Source organism: Chenopodium album, chromosome 5 (genome assembly GCF_948465745.1).
Source record: "Chenopodium album chromosome 5, dcCheAlbu1.1, whole genome shotgun sequence".
Taxonomy (NCBI): domain Eukaryota; kingdom Viridiplantae; phylum Streptophyta; class Magnoliopsida; order Caryophyllales; family Amaranthaceae; genus Chenopodium; species Chenopodium album.
In genome coordinates, this window is record NC_137838.1 from 57,422,270 (window position 1) to 57,444,381 (window position 22,112).

Consider the following 22,112-nt stretch of genomic DNA (forward strand, 5'->3'; position numbering starts at 1 on the left):
GAGGTCGACGTTGAGATTTCGGTGGGTGTTCGTTAGCGTGGGTGGTCGTGGAATAGTGGATGTTCGTGGAATCGTGGGTGTTCGTCAGCGGAGGAGAGAGAAAGAAGGAGTTTCGTGGGTGTTCTTCGGGTCAATCGGGTGGGGCTGCGCTGCTGCGGTTGGTCGGAGGGGATAGGCGACGGTGGAGGCGGCGGAGCCGCGGTGTAGGGAAAAGAAAAAAGGTAGAGCCGCCATGGTCTTGGGTTTCACGGTGGGTGTAAGGTGGCTGAAGGGAGAAGGGGGTGGCTGGGATAATTTTTGATATATTTTTTTCTTTTTATTTTATTTTTTTGTATATTAAGCCAATCATGTTATGACACGTGTTGTTTACCCTTTTAGCAGGTAACCGGTTTTTGGGACTGGTAGAGGAAAACTCAGGGCATAGTTGGGATTATTGTATAATACACGATAGTTGAGATTATTGTAGGTAAATCGCCCATAGTTGGGATTATTAAAGTGAATTTTTCCTAAATTTTAAGCGGAAAATAAACCAAAAAAAAAATTCAGATTACTCAGTTCTCAACCCTAACTTTTCCGCCATCTTCGAGAGATTTATGGAATCTTAATCCAGATCTTAATTCTTCCTGCAATTCCCCTAATGCTTGATAAAATTTCTCTACTTAATTTTGTCACTGTCTATGCCGTTGCTGTTTCAAAGGTACATCAATCATTTTCGATTAAATACGAATTTTGCTTTTGATTGAAGTCTATAAAATCGTTTTAGCAACCTAATTTCAACAATATTACAAAATTATTATCATATATTGTTTGATTTATGAATAACAAAGATTATAGGGATTTATTATATATTGTTATGCTTCATTTTGCAATGAGTCTGGGTAAATATTCATTTATAAGAAATAGTATTGTCAGATTTCATGTGCGAATTTAAAAGAAGTTTATACACAATCGATTAAATTGGAAATTTTGAAGTAATTTTCTAAAGAAAAGTTGAGATTTTGAGAACGGTTCCTTTTTACTGTATTTAATCGGTTGTTTGATATAATTTTTTTTATTGTTAGTTACTTTATTTTAATCAAATTCAATTTATCTTTGGCTGTAGCTTTTACCAAGCAAATGTTACTTGTAATTTTATCAACTCTGATATGATTTTTCAATTGACTAATTAATTCCTTCTCTAAATCTATCCATCAAATACAATGGTAAAGTTCTTTTGGTTTGCTTTCTTCCATTAATTTTTTTTCAGGATGTTTAACGGGCTGTGATTAAGAGGATTTGAAGGAGTTTATTCTCCACTTGATGATTTTGTGCTAATTTGGTGCCTACTTGACATCTCTGTTGCTCTTGTCTTCCTGGCATAGCAACCATATTGGCAGCCTCATGGCAGGTGGCTGAGAAACGAATAGGTTGGTGCTGCAGGAATGTATGTGTTGTTGATTTTGTTATTAATTGTTCTGTTTTGTTCTTTTTTTATGATGCTGTTGTTATTGTTTGGTGTTGCGTCTGCGTGCATTGAGGTGTTTGCAAACATGCTACTGCCTTTCCTTGTTGATTGAGCTGCCTTAGCTATCTTCATGGATGTGTACTATTTGTGTCCTATCTCTTGGTTGTGTGTTTGTGGTTGTGATTGTGTCTGTATTGTGTTACTAGACATGAATCAATAAAAGAAATTAAACCTTTTTTTGAATTTATAAATTACTTATACAGCTCTAGGATTTTGCTTGAATGAAAAATGTTGGTCAATTTGGTTGCCTAAATGATGGCTTTTAAGCAACATCACCTCTATTGGGTGTGGATCTCAGATGGTAGTTTTGAGTGGTGATATCTATATGCGTCTATGAGAGTATGAGGTCGTAGTTGCAATAGCCAAAAGAATTACCGCATCTAGTGGATTTGTTAGTTTTAAAATCTTTAAGGTTGGGACATTTTCTTTGGTGACTTTCTATACATTTATAACTTTTTCTGTGAGGACTCCATAACATTGTCTCTTTGTATTTTAGAAATAATTAAAGAGTTCTCAAACACATAAAAGATAACTGACTAGAGATAGTAATGCAATTCTCAATGGCTTCTCGTCTTTAGCCATTTATCATGACTTAATGAAAGATCTATGTTTAAATGAAATATAATCTTATTTTAAGCATTGTTTTAATGAAAGATCTTGTATATATGTAATTCCAGATATATGCACAGTTTTTGTTTTTTTTTGTTAGTTTTTTGGTTATGTTACTCTAAACTCTTCATTACACCTCAAATACCCATGTTGGATTCTCAATAATTGAACTTGTATAGACACTTGACATTTCATTTGGGACCTTTTTTTTATATATATAATTGACAGTCTAGCACTTGGTCACATGAGTTATTGTAGTACTTAAGTTTACTCATTTTGTGGAACATGACTTGTATGTCATGCACTCATGCTTTAAGTAAATTAATGAAGAGTTGGAGACATATGTCTTAATCCTTGTCAGTCAAGTTCATGTTAGCTTGAGATCATTTATCATCTTAAATTGTGGACATTTGGTTTTCACTAATGATTTACTACCAGGGATTTGTTTTATGGTATCGTAGATTGGTGCAAATATGAGGAATCCGGAGAACATGTACAAAGGAATGGCTGGAATTAAAAAACTTCATTGACATGTTTGGTTTTGATCTCATTGTCTTCATCATCATCGTCATAATTCAGCAAATGCTAACTTGACGTGTACGTTCATATATGGTGTCTGATAAAGCCACCAATTAAAGACATAACAAGGCCAATCGACCTAAAGCTGCACATATGTGTGATAATTGACCACCAGGTAATTGGTAATTGAATTTGCAAGTTATTGAAATCTGGTGATTGAATCTGCACATATGTGATTATTAATCCTATACAGCTCTAGGATTTTGCTTGGACAACGATAAGCTCACCTATTCGTGGTCAAACCAGGTATGTTTAATGATTATTGAATTAATTTCTTTTAAGTACTTTTGGTAATCATAGTATGCATCATATATGTTGCTAATGTAATTGTGATTCAATTACCAGATTTCTGAAAAATTGACGTTGATAGAGCAATACAAACTGGATAGAGAGGGGCAACAGAAGGTACACTACAAAAGAATTGATAAACAGAACATAATCAGTATTATTATGATCGTAGTAAATTAAGTCAGAAACTTCTCTTTTGCTCTAACAGTTAGAAGATGAGGAAGAAATAAGAAGATTAAGAAAGGAACTCGTCCCGAAATCTCAGCCCATGCCTTACTTTGACAGGCCTTTTGTCCCCTATTCGTTGCCCCTGATACAGGGTGCAAACTGCAAAGGTTAATTATCTTATCAGTCATGGTTGGCTAGTGGTGGAGGCTTGTCACACTGATGTTTCTGGTACAAGATTAGTGATACATAGAATGTATTTGTACTTTCTTTTATTATTCTAGCTTAGATAAAAAAAAAATCAGAATATCTTGGTTTTTGGCACTGTATTGTACATATACCAAGTTTTACTCTTCATTAGTTATGAATAAAAGTGAATTTGAGTAAAATTTTCTCTTAATTTTTTTAAAACTCTGATATGGAGTATCTTTGCTAACTATATTAATCTCCAATGACTGAATTAAGTTTTATTTTTACTAGATAAATATTCTCCACATTGGATACATTTGATAAAGAGTATGGACTAGAAAAAGCGTCGCTAAATTTAAAAATATGGACAGAAAAAAGCGTCGATAAAATAGAGGACATCTAATACATAAATCTAAGGACACAAAAAAGCGTCTCAATTTTGTGATAATAGACAAGAAAAAGCATCGCCAAACATGAGAAAGTGCGCGAACTATACATGTTTCGACGCTTCGTATAAAAATTTGGACAATAAAAAGCTTCGAGAATCGCAATGCTTTTAGGCGTCCAACAAATTTCTCGACTCACACTTTTTCTACGCTTTTTAGAAGCGTCGAGAAAAAAAATTCCGACGCTTTATTATGTCAAAAATAAGCCTAAAAATCGCCAAAAACCACGGAATTTCTAGTAGTGTATATTCTGAGTGCAAGTGACATGCTTTGACTCTTGTGTAAGACCATGAGAATTAGTGCCTAGACTCAATTAAGGATTTAACAAGGTATTATTATTAACAAAATAATCGAATTGATTAGCAAACTGTTTAATTAGACACATAGTAATGACTCGAGCAAAATACCGAACTGTCGCCAAAGCAACAGGACTGTCGCCGCACTTTGCGCGCAAGACGACAGAGCACAACACAGTGTGGCGCTGCAGTCCAAATCGCGGCGTCATTGCTTGAACGTTGATCTACGACTCCTTTTGGTATTATTACTCTACAAGACATGCCTAAAGTTGCTGTAGACACCCATTTGTGTCTCCCTAAAAAGAAACCCGGTGATGAGTACCATTCACGTCGAATCATAATCGAATGAAGTGAAAGTGTGGAAAGTCTAGTGTTGCGGTTAGCTTTTATTTCTTTTCTTTTTCTCGGTTTTTGAAAACTTATTTTAAGAAAACAGCCAATCCAGTTTGGTTTTGTCCATAGCAAGGGTCCAATAATGGCGTAGTTGGATGAGGCTTGAAAAGAGCTTTTCAACGATATATTATAAGTCCAATTCCGATGAATAATGAGGAAGTTATGGCAAAATTAATAAAATGGGCCCGGTTTGATATTTATGTGCGGCCCAATGATCTAGAGGACAACCTAATATTGATTTATCATTCTTGATGCAATTAGAATTGATTTTAATCTTCTATTTTCTTCTAGAAAGTTCTTTTCATTCCTAATTTAATTAGCATTGATAAATTGACTTTAGTTGACTTTTTAGAGTTTTAATTAGAATAAAAGAAGTGTTTTTAAGGAAAATACGATTTTGCCCTTCTGTACGGCTAAATTTTATCAAAAATAAGAAAACGCGTGAAATTGTTTTCTAGCGCCTGACGATAGGATTAGCGTCAAGCGCTATTGTCTGGCGTCTAGCGCTAAAGTTATTTTATTCTCTTCGAAACTCTGATTTGTTTTTCTATCCGTCGGCTGATTTTCTCTATTAATAGTCTCCTAAAATCTCCGTTTTTGATCATCAAGAATCATCAACAACAATTAATTTTCTAATTCTCTCTAGTTTTCAAGATTCTTCTTCTTCTCTCTCTCTCTCTCTCTCTCTCTCTCTAGCTTCTCTCATACAAAATTCCGCATTCACAAGATCTAGAAACACCTAGCCAAGTTCGAAGTTGCTTTCGCCCTTGACGTGAAAGGTTTTAATTTCTGAGGGTTTGGACCCAAATATCTCTTTCAATTATTTAATTTAATTGTTTGATTTTATTATTTTCCTTGAAGTTACTAATGTGTGTATTTGTTATTAGAAAGAGGTACGAGGCATCAAAGTAAGTGCTTTAGTTGATTTTATTGATATTATGATATAGAAATCATGTCTAGGTTGTAATTATGATTCCTAGTATCATGTTTAGGGTAACAACTATATTTTTTAATATCAAATATGCTTATTATGATTCCTTCGATGCTTCCTATATTCTTTCCTAATATTCATGTTAGTATCATGTTAGGGTTAAAGCTTTGATCTTTATTGCTTAGTGACAAGCTAGGGTTTGTTATTAATCTTGTTAGTATCATGCCTAGGATCTTCGTATTACTATTATGCTTTAACAGGATTATGTTAATTATGATTATAATTGTTATAATTTATGATGATTATTTTAATTATAATTATTATGATTTTTTTTATTAGTATTATGATTATTATTATGTTGCTTGATTATATTTATTTGTTATTGCTTGATCACGCCTACTGTGCATGTTTAAAGGGAATTTGTACTTGTAATCACGCTTAATAAAATAATCAATAATCTTGTTAAGGGTTAATTTGATTATAATTCAAGTGATCGCCAATAATAGATTTATTTGTACATTAATATTCAACCAACATAGATAAACAGGTTTAGGGTTAATCCTATTGATTACATGTTAGTCAGAAAGCGCACATGAATACGATCAGAATAAAGTAGAGGCCTATTATTAGGGCAGGTTCAATTCTTTTAGGTTGGATTTCTACTTTCATCCTCGAACTACCAGTCATGGTTCCAGACCAATTGGAGTTGACGATCTCCTGGATTGTTAAGGGGTGTAACCTTCGCCTCGTGAACGGTTTACAAGTTCCTAAAACTTGTTGGCGACTCTTTTGCTCTATCTTCTTTCCCTTTGGACGCCACCGTACTTTAGTGTATGATCACAGTAGGGTTCAAGTTTTGGGTAATTCTTGAAATATTCCCTACAGTTTTTGGCGACTCCACTGGGTGGATTTCTATTTGAATTCCTGAAATTTATTTTGGCAATGATTTAGAATGAGTGGATGAGACTCGAAAAGTTCTAAGTATTTCATGTGCGTAATTTTGATTAAAATTTTTGTCATATGCATAAAAAAGATCACATTGGAAAGACCATCCGTAATGAGTTTAAAACATAGAATTTTTACACGTAGGAAATTTGAGGAATATCTTTCACAACTAGGATTGAAATAATGCTGCGCGAAACTGGAAAATTTTATCGAGCACAGAAAGTTGCTGAGGCATGTAGGAATTGTAAGGAATGGTGTCCTTCGAACAAGTGTATTATTATGATAGCGGGTTCACAATTATTAGAAAGCTAATATATCCAGTAAGGTCATTTGATCGGAATGCCTGGGTAGAAGCCGTTTCCGATCAGTAATATTAATGTATAATTAATATTACAGCTTAATCTTGGTTGAACCCTTCAGGTCATACCCTAGCAAATATACGAACCGACTCGACGAATTAATTCGGAAGAAATTAATTCGTCGCGCCAGTGTTAAATATTTAGACATTGGAAATTCGAGCTTAGAGCGTCGAAACCAAGCGTCGGAAGTCGAGTAAAAAAATAGTAAAAGACGAGACATGAAAATAATAATAAATCAACAAGACCAAAATACCCCTAGCATCACACTGCCCCGAGCAAACCGAATGTTAGGGGAATTTTGATATAGCATGGTGGCTAGCATGCGCACCAAGCCGAGCCTAGGCTGGCTGGTGCTTGCTAGCGCACCAATGATAGCATCGCAACACTAGGCACAGCCATGCTGGCTGCCTTGTGCGCGCATTGGCTAGCAGCCATGCCGCAACAAGCCGTAGCAGCTAGCACGCAATGCACGCCAGCCGCAGCAGCTAGCACGCAATGCGCGCCAGCCGCAGCAGCTAGCAGTAGCATGGCTGGGCCATTGCGCGCATGCTAGCGTGCTGGGTCTGATGGCAGCCGCGCATGGCAGCCCACCTTGGGTGCCTTGGTGCCTAAGTGTGGTGCCATGTGGCGCGATTTGAGAGGAGGTTTGATGGGTGTGTTGGTCGGTTTTTGGAGAGGGAGTGAGGAGCAAGTTTTGCCCCCCCTCCTCCAAATGGTCCTCACCCAACCTCTCTCATGAGCTTGCCACTTGTTGATTTATTACTAGTTTGATTATTAATTTTATTTTAGCTTTTAAATAAATTGGAAAAATCAGATTCTCCCACATTGATGGGAGAGCTTTTTCACTCTCTTGTTTTCCCTATAAATAGCCAAGTTGGGGTATTGGGAAAATCACTTGAGTGAGAGTTGAAAAAGGCATCACCATTGTGAAAACCTTTGAACTCATTTAATCACTCGGGTTTTGGTCGGACCTTTCTAACTCCAAGGTAGCGGACCTCAAAAGTCGGTGTTCGTCCTTTGTGGGTGGATACCGTTGGAGGCTCGGTATTTTCGGAGTTAAAGCTTTTAAGTAAGAGCCCGTTAGGTCGGGCGAAAAACGCGTCAAAGGTAAATTTCGATTTTATCCCTTTATGTTTATTTGTTTTGCTTTATGGTTTTATTAATAGCAAGTGGTTCTTTGGGTCGGGGTCGTTTTCCCGGTAAGTTGGACTTACCAAACCCCAACAGCGGTATCGGAGCCATGCTCGTTTATTTTTAAAATCATAATATTTTTCAAGGTGATTTTTGTGGCTTAATTTTCTGGTTTAAGTTGCCAATTAGATTAGTAGCTCGTATTATCTATTTTAACCTCTTATTTAAGCTACCTTCAGCCCCGAACCCAGGTTTTGACCCAAAAATAGTGAATTTTGGGTGGAAAATGTGTTCTGGTAATGGTTAAACCTTTAGGTAACGATTTTTAGCCAAAAAACGACCAGAAATGCTATTTTCGAGGGTTTTTTTTTCGTTTTTACAAAAATTTTAAGTCTTTCTAACCTTGAAAATTAATTGCATATTTATGGTGGTTATGTAATTGGTTTAATACATATTTTATATGCAATTTTAAACCTCTTTAGGCATGATTACTTGGTAGTAATTTGTGCTTGAATGCTTGGTTTTATTTTTCACATAATTGCAAACTAATTGCATTAAGTGTGAAATTGTTGTTTTTTGAGGCTTCTAAGTATTAAAGATTCAATCTTTAATTATGTTAAGTGATTGAAACTTTATATTACTAAATTCCATGAATTTTTGTTAGACTTTGTTAATTTAATCATTTTTTTGTTGATTGGAATCATAAAGTTTGAAACATTGTGATAGAAAAATTGTTTATCTTCATATTGGAAGATATAATTTTTCAAGGTTTCACAAGTATTAAAGTTGGAATCTTTATTGAACTTATGTTCATTTTTCCAACTCCCTCTTATTTTGTCAAAAACTCAAGATTAATTTAAACTAATTGAATTAATAGTGAGTAATTTCCCTCTTATTATTTTTGTTGCACCAAGTTAAACTAATTTAATTAAAGAATGGTTCTTGGGAATTATTTTGGTTAGATGCACTTTGAAAATTTTATTTTAAGTTAGACTTGTTTAAATTTTAATTTTTGCTCAATGAATTAATTATAAAATTAATTTAGAATTGATTACAGATGTCACACAAAATCGGGAATTAATCCCGAGGCACAAGCACGCAAACCAAGGCACAATAGCCATGTGCATCTCTCGGCCAGCTTGGCTCGCACAACCCACATGTGGCTGCTGAGGGACGAGGCTGCTGCGCTTGGTGCGTATGGTGCTAGGTGTGTGCGAGGAGCTGTGTGCTGACTTGGTGCATAAGGGGTGTGCGAGATGATGCTAGGCGTAGCAGCAGTGCTAGGCAGCTGCAGCTAGATGAGCATCAAATGTGCGCTGCCAAGCAGCGCCCACCAGCATCACAGCACGCAAGGCCGAGGCTGCTAGGCAAGCGCTTAGCACTTGCGTGCGTGTGAGTGCTCAAGGGTGCAAGCCTTGGGTAGTCTATGCATCTTTTTTCTCTCGTTTAAATTTTGCTTTTTGGCCGTTTTGTTTATTTTAATTATTTTATTATTTTAATAAATTTTGGAGGCTAGGCCTCGGTTTTGAGCGGCATTGGCAAAATTTATTTTGACAAAAATTGGGAGTTACCAGCTTAATTAATTGGATTAATTAAGTTGAATGCGGAATTTAGTGGGAGCTTCAAATGTTAATTACGCTTATTTACATAACCGGTTAAAACAACTTTGACTAGTTTTAATTAGGAGTGTTAATTGGATTAACCACCTAGATTAGTTACTAGTTCACGCGTGTTTATGCATTGTTACTTGTTTATCGTTGTAAAATGCATGGGTCATTCACAAATACTGAATGGATGAATGAAATGTATATTCTCTCAAAGGTTTTATGAAATGGCAACTAGTGGCGCCCGATTAGGATAGAAAATACGGACTGCGATTCGTGATGTATTTTTGTAAATCTAAATACGGTCTGCGTACCGTTAAGTATTTTTGTACCTTAATATTTAGCTTAGTCCTAATCGTAGATACTAGTAGTTGTATTTAATTATGGTCAAGTCTTGAAGATGGAGGTTCTTGGAAGATGTAGACATGGAGTTGCAAATGAAGTCCTTTTGAAGATTTGAAGATCTCAAGGGGTCATGCTAGTTTCCAAATGCATCTATATTTATATTCTTCGACATATATATATATATGTTTATGTATATGAATTATATGTTTGATGCATGTTTAGGATTTCGAATGTTGTGATGATTAATTAAGTTCACTTAAATCAACCAACATAGAAACCCTAGGTCCCTAAATATTGAGTAAAACTTGCCATTCAAAAACAACACTTACCAGCCGAACGAGGGTAGTGGTGGGCTACGCCAAAGCAAGGCATCACTACCTCTCCTAGGAGCATAAGGCATACCGGGTATGCAAGTTGGTGTTCGTTCTACTCAACGATATGAGTGATGGAGTCGTAACCTGTTGTGGCAAAGTGAATAAATTGTTGAGAGAGCATTAGATGTGACGATTTATTCAACCAAGAGTGGCTTGGAGCCATTAGCAAAGCATTGCTTACCTTAGGAGATTGAGTGTTAAGACATGCCAAAGCATGCTGAACCACTCTTTGTTTCTTTGGATCTTGGAATCGACTTATTCTCGATAAACGGGGACAATTTTAATGCGTGGATAAGACGTTTAATAAGATTGAAGATTTGCATGAATACCTTTTAATTTTCAAACTTATTATGTTATTTACTTGATAAATGGTTATGCTTTGCACTTATATTTGTAGAATTCCAAATCAAACTGTATTGCTTTCCACGATTGGTAAAGGAAATCTTTGAGAATGGTTCTCAAAGAAAAATAAAGCATTTCTAAAATACAATTCTCATAAATGACTTTTATAACAAAGTCCGAAAGGACGGTTGGACATCATGTATTAAAAATACTAGGTAGTTTTGATAAAACATAAAGTATTAAGTTGCAAACTCAAAATTGTCAATATTGACAACCAACATATCTTTTCGCTTAATAATAGATGAGTAGGACTCATTGATGTAGTAATTCAAGCGTGAATTAAAGGAAAAGATGGAACTTTTTTTTACGGCGCATTAGATGCTTAACTATGCCTAACAAAGTATAAAAATCAAAGACTATTAAAGAAATAGTTCTTAGTTATGGTTATGAGATACTTCCTCTGTTCTTTTTTACTTGACCTGTTTCTTTTATCACGCTTGTCAATGCAAAACATTAAGGATCAATAACTTAAATTCTCCACAAGTAAAAATTATAAAAGTTATATATTATGATAGTACTTATTGAGACGAATCCAAAAAGATCATACATGAATATATTTTTCCTTACGTATTATTCATAAAAGACGGTCAAAGGAGGGGTGGTGAATAGTGTAAAAGTCAAAGCGGGTCAAGTAATAAAGAATGGAGGAAGTATTGTACAATGAGAAATATAGGAAATAAGGAACTAAGAAAAGGAATAAGATTCCATTTCAACCCATGAGGTCATGTTATTGTAGTTAACTTAGCAATTCGTTATCTTCACAAGAATCGGATACTGCTTGAGTGTTCCACTTTGAAAGTGACCTCAAACTATTGAAGATAAGCTAAGTTATCGACTTACAAGCTAAGAATGAAGCAAGTGGTGCTACATCAGTTGTAAGGGCGTATGCTTTGATTAAAGACCTTTAAGCTAAGGCTGGAACAAATAAATGGTTATTGTGTTCCATAATCAGCAATTGATCCGTTTACACATGGAAAGACTCACATTCAAAGCATGCAATGAGCAATAAATTTATTTGAATGGCATGGTTGTCTAAACCATGAGTCAAGAATGCTTGATTATAAACAAACATTATCTTAACATGATAAACTAGCAAAAGCTCAAATTCATGGGCATGATTTGCATTCCAAACATCTTTAGAAATGTCACATCGAAAAGAACGTACTCAAGGCTCTATTAGATAGGCTCTTGATAATTGATCGATTCAGAATCATTCTAAGACAGGCAAGTCTTTCTTGTTGAAACCGACAAAGTAAAGAGCTATTGTTCTTGGTATAGACAATTTACTCACAAAGAATTTGAAAGAATATGGCTATATTCGTCAAATGTGAACAAACTTGACCTTGAATAGTTCAAGAGTTCAATGAATTACAGAATCGACATGGAAAGATATTAAAACGTCTAGATTAGATCGAGCGATGTTTGCTTGAGCCAAGCGTGACCATCACAAAGTTATGAAATTGAAATTTTCATAAATAACTCCACAAAGAACATAGTGTGTCTTCAAGGACACCTCGATGCCATTTAAAAATGACTCGAACAATGATGGATCACATCCCTTCCTATAAAGTTCTTAAGATTTGCACGAAGGACTAATGTTACACTAAACAAAATGTTGAAGCTAAGAAAGGACGCCATATTAAGTTATGGATAGAATTATCTTCTAAATGTCTTTTCAAGTATATGTCTAAAACTCTTAGCCACAGTGAGAGTTCATTGGCTCAGTGGGAGCTTAGTGACTCAATGGGAGCTCACCAGCTTAGCAAGAGCTAGGCGGTTGAGTAGGAGCTTAATGGCTACTTAAAGGCTAAGATAGCTCAAGTGGGAACTAACTGTTTATTTTACAGCAAACTTTTACCCAAAGACAATATACATGTCTCTTTGTAAGAATTCAAGTGAAACCATGGGCATTACCTCCACAACCTAATTGAGAACATAGTGTTTGTTGCTCTAAGTAGTGTCTTTCTTGAAAGTAACACGTTTCCAAAATGACAAGTAGGAGGAAAATGAACTCGATGACCATTTAGCTTAGTGTAGGGAATAATTTCAAGCTTTAATCCCACTAGCTTGAACCCCACTGTGATCATACACTAAAGTACGGTGGCGTCCAAAAGGGAAAAAGATAGAGCAAAAGAGTCGCCAACAAGTATTTAAGGAACTTGTAAACCGTTCATAGGATGAAGGTTACACCCCTTAACGATCCAAGAGATCGTCAACTCCATAGGTTCTAGAACCAAATAAGGGTTCGGGGATGATGGTACAAATCCAACCTAAAAGAGATTGAACCTGCCCTAATAATAGGCCTCTACTTTATTCTGATCGTATTCATGTGCGCTTTTTAATTAACATGCAATCAATAGATTAATCCTAAACCTGTTTATCTATGTTGGCTGAATGTTAATGCACAAACAAATCTATTATTGGCGATCACTTGAATTATAATCACATTAATCCTAAACAAGATTATTAATTATCTTATTAAGCATGATTACAAGTACCAATTCCCTTTTAACATGCAATAAAGGTGATTAAGCAATAACAATAAAGAACAAATAATATCAAGCAACATAATAATAATCATAATCATCATAAATAATAATTAATAATAATAATAATATCATCATAGATAAAATAATCATCATTGGAATAATAATAACAATAATATTCATAATAATAACAATTATAATCATAATCATGTTCATGTTAATATTAAAGCATAATAATAATAGCAAGATCCTAGGCATAATACTAATAAGATTAATAACAAAACCCTAGCATGTCACTAAGCATTAAAAATCAAATCTTTAACCCTAACATGATACTAACAATCATAAATATTAGGAAGAGAATAAAAGGCATCATAGCAATCATATTTATTATTAAATTTACCCTAGACATGATACTAGGAATATCATAACAACAATGTAAACATGATTTCTACATCATAACATCAATTAAAACCATTAAAGCACTTACTTTGATGCCTCGTACCTCTTTCTAATAAGAAAATACACACGTTAGTAACTTCAAGGAAAATAATAAACAAAAAATTAAATTAAATAATTGAAAGAGAGATTAGGGACCAAACCCTCAGAAATTAAACCTTTCACGTCTAGAGCGAAGGCAACTTCGAATATGGCTAGGTGTTTCTAGATCTTGCGAATGCGGAATTTTGTATGTAAAAAGCAAGTTTAGAAGAAAGAAAGAAAGAGAGAGATGAAGAATGATAATTAAAACTGATTGTAGATGAGAATTGGTGAGAATTGGTGAATCTTGACGAATGAAAACGGAGTTTTTAATACGATATTTATAGAGAAAATTAGCCAAAAAGAAAAAATAAACAAAACAGAGTCTGACGCGCAGAAAACAGAGCTGGCGCCACCCTTGGCTAATTGGCGCCAGGCACCAACACTAGGAGCCAGGCGCCAGGCCTGGTTCCAGGCGCCAAGGCCAGGGGTCAGGCGCCAAGCCTGATTTTAACGCGTTTTCGAAAATCAGATAAGTTTACCGTACTGGAGGATAAAATCATATAATTTCCTCGAAAATGCTATTTGATTTTAATTAAAACTCTGAAAAGTCAAAAGTCAATTTATCAATGCTAATTGAATTAGGAATGAAAAGAACCTTCTAGAAGATTCTAGAAGACTAAAACCTTTCCTAATTGCATTAGGAATGATAAATCATATTAGGCTCTCCCTAAGATTATTGGGCCGCATATAAGGCTCAAAGCGGGCCAAGTTTAGTAAATTGGCCATAATTTCCTCAATATTCATCGGAATTTGGCTTATAATATATCGTTGGAAAGCTCTCGTCAAGCCCCATCCAACTACACTATTATTGGACCTATATCATGGACCAACCAAACTGGATTGACTGTTTTCTTAAAATAAGTTTTCAAAAACAGAGAGAAGAGAAAAGAAATTAAAACTATCCGCAACACTAGACTTTCCACACTTTCGCTTCATTCGATTATGATTCGACGTGAAAGGTACTCATCACTGGGTTTGGTTTTGGGGAGACACAAATGGGTGTCTACAGAAGCCCCCACTTTGACTGAGTTTGGAGAAACGCAAGTTTCGAAAACAAAAGTCAAAGTATAGATAGGGACGGAGAATGATTCAGAACGTTCTGCGATCCTAAATCAATCTTGTAACGCCGATACCTGCAAACTAACGTTAGTTAAACAGATAAAAGAGTTAAGATACGCGTATCTTGCACCGTCGAGCACACGTCTTTGAAAGTAACCGATTGTTTTGATGACCTCCTGCAAGCTAGAGAATGTCATCCCGCTTAAAAACTGCTACGCCCGTAACTGCTTCCAATATAGAAGATTGCTTCGCCCTAAACTATCCTCCTCCGCTATGATAATATTCCACGTCCAAGGGAATATCATCGAAGATTGCTTCTCTTGAAAAAAATCTCCATCCGCATTGATAATATTCCACGTCCAAGGGAATATGATCAAAGACAACTTCGCCCGAAATTACCTCCAGTTGTTTGTGACAACTCTCCGCAAGCTAGGGAATGTCGTCAAAGATATCTTCTCTTGAAGTCATCCTCATTTGATGCGATAATTTTCCAAAGGAAATTACCGAAGATCCACGCCTTGGCGCTATGCCTGTACGTCGGCGCTTCTGTCGCTTTGAACCTGTATGTTGGTGCCTCTTTTTCTTTTGAACCTATATGTCGGTGCTTTTTGTTAATGAGCCAATGCTTAGGCGCTTTAAGCTAAGTGAGACGATCTCTTATCAGGTCGATCACTTTATGTAATCAAGCCGATTACTAAATCATGTCGAATTGCTTAGAGGTGCTAACTGGCGTACCAAGGAACCCAAAAATATGTTGTAGAAAGCTTGCTCAACCTTATCAGGTGGCTAGGTGCTCTGGCGCCACTAAAAAACCATCAGCGCCACCTATTTAGCTTCAGCGACAGGCGCTGATATTGGCGCCAGGTGCCAAGCCTAATTTGTGGCGCCAATGCATAGGGCTTGGCGCCAACACGGGGATTTCCTTAAATACCCCTTTCCTCTTCATATTGCTGGCTGCTCGTTGCGATTCTGCTCGAAAAAAGTCCGAAGACTTCAATTGCTCGATTCTTGCTTGTTTCTCAACCGAATTCGCTCAAATTTGTTGCAAATCAAAGCTCTTTTTGTCTACTTTCCCGATCTATGTAAGTTTTCTTCAAACTCACATCAGTTTTTATGAATTCTTGGCATGTTTATTCACAAATTTCATGAAAATTCGAAACTTATAATGCTCAATTTGCTTTGTTTGTCAAGTTTTATGCCATGAAATTTCTTGATTATGTTTGTATACTGCCTTGGGAGTAATTTGAGACTTGTTTGACTCAATTTGGTGAAGAAATGAGTAATTTGCCATTGTTGGACCTCTTAAGATCGTGAAGAACAATGTGGCTTGTTCTTGATGTTTTTGCTAGCAATTCTTGTTCAATTTGTCATAATAATCACCATAGTGTTGCAAGAAATTGTTTGATTGCTTAAAAAATGCTGTTATGCTCAATTCGAATTTGTGCTCTATTTTAGTACTACGTACTCTGTTTTTGTGAACATAGTTTCATGCGGCTAGGCGAATATTAGATACTATAGAACCTTAATTTATGATAGTTTTGCACAATGTAGCATGGCTAGACAGCGAGGCTCGGGTTCATGGTCCCAAAAACCTAGACAGGAGCATGAGCCCGTGGAGGACGACGCCGAGCCGTCCACTTCGCTTGGTCGACTTCCGAAGTGGGATGAGCGGACCCTGTTCTTCGCCCCTGTCCACCACATTTCTGAGAGGGTAAGACGGGGCATCGCGCCCGGGAGGACGCGGCATCACGGCTCCGGCTGTGATGGTTTAGGCGATTTGTACAGGATGTACATCGCCAGGGATCTTGAGACGAGGCTCCTATGGGAGTCTTGCGGACTAGCTACTCTGTTCGAGACCTCCGAGGCTATGATTACCTCCAGCGGGGGTCACCATGTAGTGCGCGCTTTGGTGGAGTTCTTCTGGGACACCTCCAACACCTTCCATTTCCCCTGGGGCGAGATGATGGTCACCCCTACGGACTTCAGTCTCATCACAGGACTGGAGTTTACTTCTGTGCCACTGCTGTTTGACAGTGGAATCGACGTCTTCTCTTCGGAGGTCGATGAGCTGTTGGGGCCGATCGCTATTCGGGCCCGAGCTGAGGTCGAGACGACTCAGTTTAGCGCTAGGGGAATTCGCCGCTCGACGCTGGCAGCGACTCTTGATGACGATGCGACCACCCGAGAGCAGCGGGTGCGCATCTTTGCGCTGATGTTGTTGTAAGGGACATTCTCCCCTGACAAAGGTAGTAGGGCGTTGCTTTTCTATCTTCCTGCTGTCCGTGATCTTCACCGGATCGGGACTTATGACTGGGCCAGCGTGGCCTATGCTGACTTCGTTCGTGCGCTGAGGGACTCGTGTCGACACCGGTCCTTTGGGACGAACGTTGCTTTGTCTGCCTTTTGGAAGGTCGTAGAGGTAAATATTATTCCCTATAAAATTTAGCTCTACATATTAGTTAGCATTTACTCACACTTTTAACTCCTTGTAGATCTGGTTCTACGAATACTTTCCTTCTGTTGCGCCGGCGAGACCATCGCCACGGGGATTTCCAGTGAGCGCCTCTTGGGGCGGCCATCATGTGGATAAGTCTATTGCACATGTCCGGAACTGGATCATCTCCGTACGATTTTTATTGTTTATTTTGCTTTTCCGCGGTGCCTTAGATATATTCTTGCCTGATTGATGCTCTTTATAGGGGCATGAGGTGGTATACCGGCCGTGGGGCGGTTGGTCAGTCTCTAGGTTAGCCGCACAGTATTCTGCTGAGTGTCGCTATTTTCTGGGGACTTAAAGAGCGATCGCGTACTTAGGAGAGAGGGTCGCTAGACAACATTCTTCTGATGTCTTCGTCGTTCCTACTGCTCCACCACGTCATATGTTCGACGAGGCGCGGTTGTCGAGCATGTCTGAGGGAGCTGGTACCCCTTAGCGGTCCCATGTGATCCTCGGGCGGTGTTATGCTGAGGAGCTACTAACTTTGTTAGCTCATGCCCCCGTACCGGCTGAGGATGTGAGGGTAAGATTTTTAGCTTTTACTTTCCATTAAGTAGCCCCCAAGTAATGTTTTACTGATTTTTTTCTCGTTTTGTCAGGACGGTGCTGCTGAGTTTGTGCCACCCCGTATGTCCATCCACTACCAGGGGATGTACGGGCCGATCGAGGAGATGATTCCTCCGGCTCCCGAGGGCGAGCGCTTCGTAGAGCGGTCGATTCCTCGCCACCAGACTCGAGTAAGCCTATTTTTTTTTCAGAATTTTGTGTTCATATATCATGCATATTTACTGACTTATTTTTCTAACAGTTTTCACGCGAGGTGGTTTCGGCGATGACACAATGCATAGATGCCTTCCGGAGCCAGCTCGTCCGGATGAGGAATGCGACCACTTGCCGTCGGGATGACGTCATCCGCGAGGTAACCTTTCTTTACTCATTATTTTTGCATTGCTGTTTCAATTTTACCTTGTTTCTGATTTAATTCTTTTTGCAGGGCCAGCCTATTGCTTCTCACACCCGCACGAGACCTGAGGGGCGGAGGGATCCAGCGAGGTCTAGCTCGAGAAGTCGTCGCACTTCGTCAGGGGGTAGAGGTGGTCGCTCAGAGGCTGCTCGAGCTGACGTTGCAGAGGGCTCGGGATCTTCTTCTGAGGGTGCTCACGCTGCACCGGTAGGAGAGGCTACCTAAGCTTTCAGAGGTGGTGGGATGTACGAGATAGGATTATCATCGCAGCAGCCTCTGCGGCCTCAGCCTCAGGTTGATCCTGGCTGGAGTGGTCCTATATTGAGTCTTTCTCCCCCTATGGAGACTGGAGCTGGTGGAGAGGTGACTCCTCGTACGGCGCAGTTTTATGATATGATGGGCATACGTCCTCCGGCGCCGTAATTTGTTCATGTGTTTATTTTATTTTGACTTTTCCTAGAACTTTTCCTTAGACTCATTATTTATAGACACATTTTATGTTATTATGAGTTTATTTGATTGTTATTATTATGTGTATGTTAGTGTGTGCAAGAAAAGTGTGACAAACAATTTTGCGCAAAAAAATTCCGTCATTTTTATTATTGATGGAGGGTATCCGACTCTCTCCCCCAAAAAGAAAAAATTAAAAAGGGAAAAATCGAATAAAATGTCGGGTGTTTGGAATTTTAAAATAAAGTCCAAAAAAGAATAATAATAATTAAAAATAATAGCTATTTTTAATTAATTAAGAAAAAGGATAAAAAAAAGATTTTTAGGAAAAATAAACGGAGCCATAAAGTCATTAACCGCCTCGAGTTTAATATGAAAAACGCAAGTTGAGCACGCGCGGCTGATGTGGCAACTTGGCGCCAGCTGGCGCCACAATATGGCACGTGGCGCAAGGTGCTACACTTGGCGTGTGGCGCCAAGCGCTGGCGGCTGGCGCCAATTGACGCTGATGCCGTATTTTATTTTGATTAAAATTCCTCGCAATTTGTGTATAAATAGCCCCCTGCCCATCCGATTCTTCTCATAATTCCAGCGAATAAAATAATTCTCTTCTTTAGAAAAAACAATAATCATGTCTTTAGTCACCAAAACCTTCACCCAATACACTCATGAATGGTGTCGATCTCTTAATGCTAGAGACAGAAAAGAATTAGATTTATTTCACCTGGAAAGAATTTATGGCATCAAAGGGGTAGATCTTGACCTAGACTTCATACATACTGCATTAGAATTTTGGAATGTTGATACTCATTGTTTCTGAATAGGGTATGATGAGATTAGCCCTTTGCCAGAGGAATTTGGTGCTATTTTAGGCTTCCCTTCAATAGACCTCGTAGTAATCCCTAGAGTAGATGCATACTATTATAAGGATTTTGAGCGCTTCTTTAATTTAAAAGAAAGGGATTTATCAAAAATAGTGGATGGCAACATAGTTAACTTGAAAGAATTCGCACGCCATTATTTTGATAAACCTCTTTCTGAATCTTTTCATATATATAGAAGAAGGGCGTTATTATTTTGCATGCTTAACCAATTTTTTCTTAGTAGTGGTAACAATAATGAAGGTCAATCAATTATAACCACTGTACTAGAAAAAATTGAATCAGGGAGAAATCCAATGCCATTAATAGTTGGAGAGACTATGATTAGTCTAGATGAATTGAAAAGGGACCCTAAAGCACCTTTTCGCGGCTCTCCAATTTTACTACAGGTAGAAAAATAATATTTTTAATTACATAAATCAAAAAATATATTTTGTATTGTAATAATAATTTATTTGCATTGCAATATTTTACAGATGTGGCTAATGGAAAGGCTAGGATTAATTAGCCCCCCGGACGATATTAAGAAGTATACACCCAATTGCTTTGTGAGAAAGAAGAAACGATTCCCTAAGATTGGGCGCCATGGGTGGAGAAAAGTCTTCGAATCACGTGATTTTGCTATCAAGTGGGTCGTCCCATGGTGGAAATAGATAGGATGGTTGGTGTTAACAAGCAACCTTTCTGCCGTCTTCCAAGCTTGTCCCGTGTGACTTATTATTCCTTCCGGGGATCTTCGTCCTCCCTTTGAGTACCCTATTTCTCAAGAAGTAGACAGATTTGATGCTTACTGGGGTGCTAGACCTTTATGGGAAGTGATTACCCAAAAGGTTCCTCCTTCATTGCCCAATGATGTGAAGAAGTGGTTGTTGAAGAAACCTTTGAAGGATTCGAATAAAAATAAGGGTAAAACTGATGTGAAGAGTCGTCTGGGTGACAGGGTGATTCATGCCAAGGAACGCCTAGGTGCAAGGATTGAATTTAAAACACCTGCAATGCCTAGGAAGAAAAATGCTACCAAAGATAAAGGGAAAAGGAAAGCTAACACCACAGATAAAAAGGCTTGGGTGGAAAAGAAGCATGGGGTGTTAACTGAAGGGGAGACTATCAACTCTAAAATTGAATGTAGGTCCTCTAAAGGGTGCCCACTAGCTAAGGTTATGGATGAAGAGGAGGAAGCAGACAAAAATTGGAAAAGGGCGAGAAAGGAAAAGAAAGATTAGGAGCATTGCTTATCCTTCAATTTATTAGACTTAGTTTGTTATTTTTTTTATTTAAAGTTAATTTATTTCAGCTTTATTTAAATTCCATCAATAATGTAATTTTATTTTATTAATGAAATTTCAGCTTTTAATTAAATTGTTTACTTTAAATTTTGTTATTGGCATTTGGCGGCTGTCATTTAAGTCTGGCGCCAGGCGCCAATTCCATCGGCTAGCGCTGGTGACTTCTGGCTGGCGCTAAGCTCTTCCTTGCGACGCCGATGATTCGTCGATTTTCTGTTGAATTTTTAATTAATTCTAGAACGCGGAGATGTTGAAAAATAAAGTGGTCGCACCCGTAAATGGTTGCCTACGTATCCTTTCTTAAGGAATCAGGCCGAACGTAGCTCTCTTGAGTATCCTACTCAAGTACTTATGGGTAGTATTTCTTAAGTTGGTCAAGATTTGTTATGTTTGAGAATTCATTGCCATCTATATCAGTTAGTTTTGCTGCACCTCCTGACAGGATTGTTTTGACGATGTAGGGTCCAGACCAATTAGGTCTAAATTTACCCCTTGGGTCTAAAACATTTTTCCTTAGTGCTTTTAATACCAAATCTCCTACTTTGATATTTCTTGTCTTGACTTTCTTATTAAAATGCCTAGCCATACGAGTTTGGTAACACTGAGTGTGATTTAGAGCTTCTAGTCGTTTTTCGTCGAGTAGAATCAATTCTTCATATCTTGCCCTAGTCCATTCAACTTCATCGAGTTTACTCTCTAACGCGATCCATAGAGATGGTATTTCTAGTTCGACAGGTTGTACGGCATCCATTCCATATACCAAAGAAAATGGCGTATTTCCTATTGATGTACGGATTGACGTGCGGTAACCCCATAATGCAAAGTGGAGTTTGTCAGGCCAATCTTTATAATTTTCAGTCATTTTCTTGATGATAGTCTTTAAATTTTTGTTAGCTGGCTCGACTGCTCCATTTGCTTGAGGTCTATAAGGGGACGAATGATGATGTTGAATGCCGTACTTTTGTAGCAATTCTTCACATTCGGCTTGAAAGTGAGTTCCATTGTCACTTATCATTTCATGTGGGACTCCGTATCGGCAAATAATATTTCTTTCGATAAAAAGTGCTAGATGTTTTGCAGTGAGTTTAGCGTATGATTGCGCTTCGACCCACTTTGTGAAGTAATCAATTGCTACTAGAATAATTTCGTGGCCTCCTGTTCCTGGGGGAGTGATTTTGCCAATGATGTCAATTCCCCATGTAGAGAATGGCCATGGCGATGTGTAAGTATAGAGCAAAGATGGAGGGACATGTTGTAAATTGGCGTAAATTTGGCATTTAGGGCATCTTTTTACATATTGATGGCAATCCCTATTTATTGTAGTCCAATAATATTCTTCTTGCATTATTTAATAGACTAACATTTTGCCGTTTACATGAGTGCCAC

The 22,112-nt window shown here is 37.7% G+C and overlaps 1 long non-coding RNA gene across 2 annotated transcripts; it reads left to right on the forward strand.

Moving 5' to 3' along the window:
• The first annotated feature begins 1,093 nt into the window (after nt 1-1,093).
• LOC145630781 (uncharacterized) lies at nt 1,094-3,470 on the forward strand. 2 transcript variants are annotated; one of them, XR_014112247.1, is made up of 5 exons: nt 1,094-1,406; nt 2,552-2,807; nt 2,886-2,938; nt 3,038-3,097; nt 3,189-3,470. It is a non-coding gene; the product is annotated as an uncharacterized LOC145630781 (long non-coding RNA). The 2 variants fall into 2 exon arrangements; XR_014112246.1 differs by lacking the exon at nt 1,094-1,406 and having other exon boundaries at nt 1,430-2,807.
• Nucleotides 3,471-22,112: the final 18,642 nt, after the last annotated feature.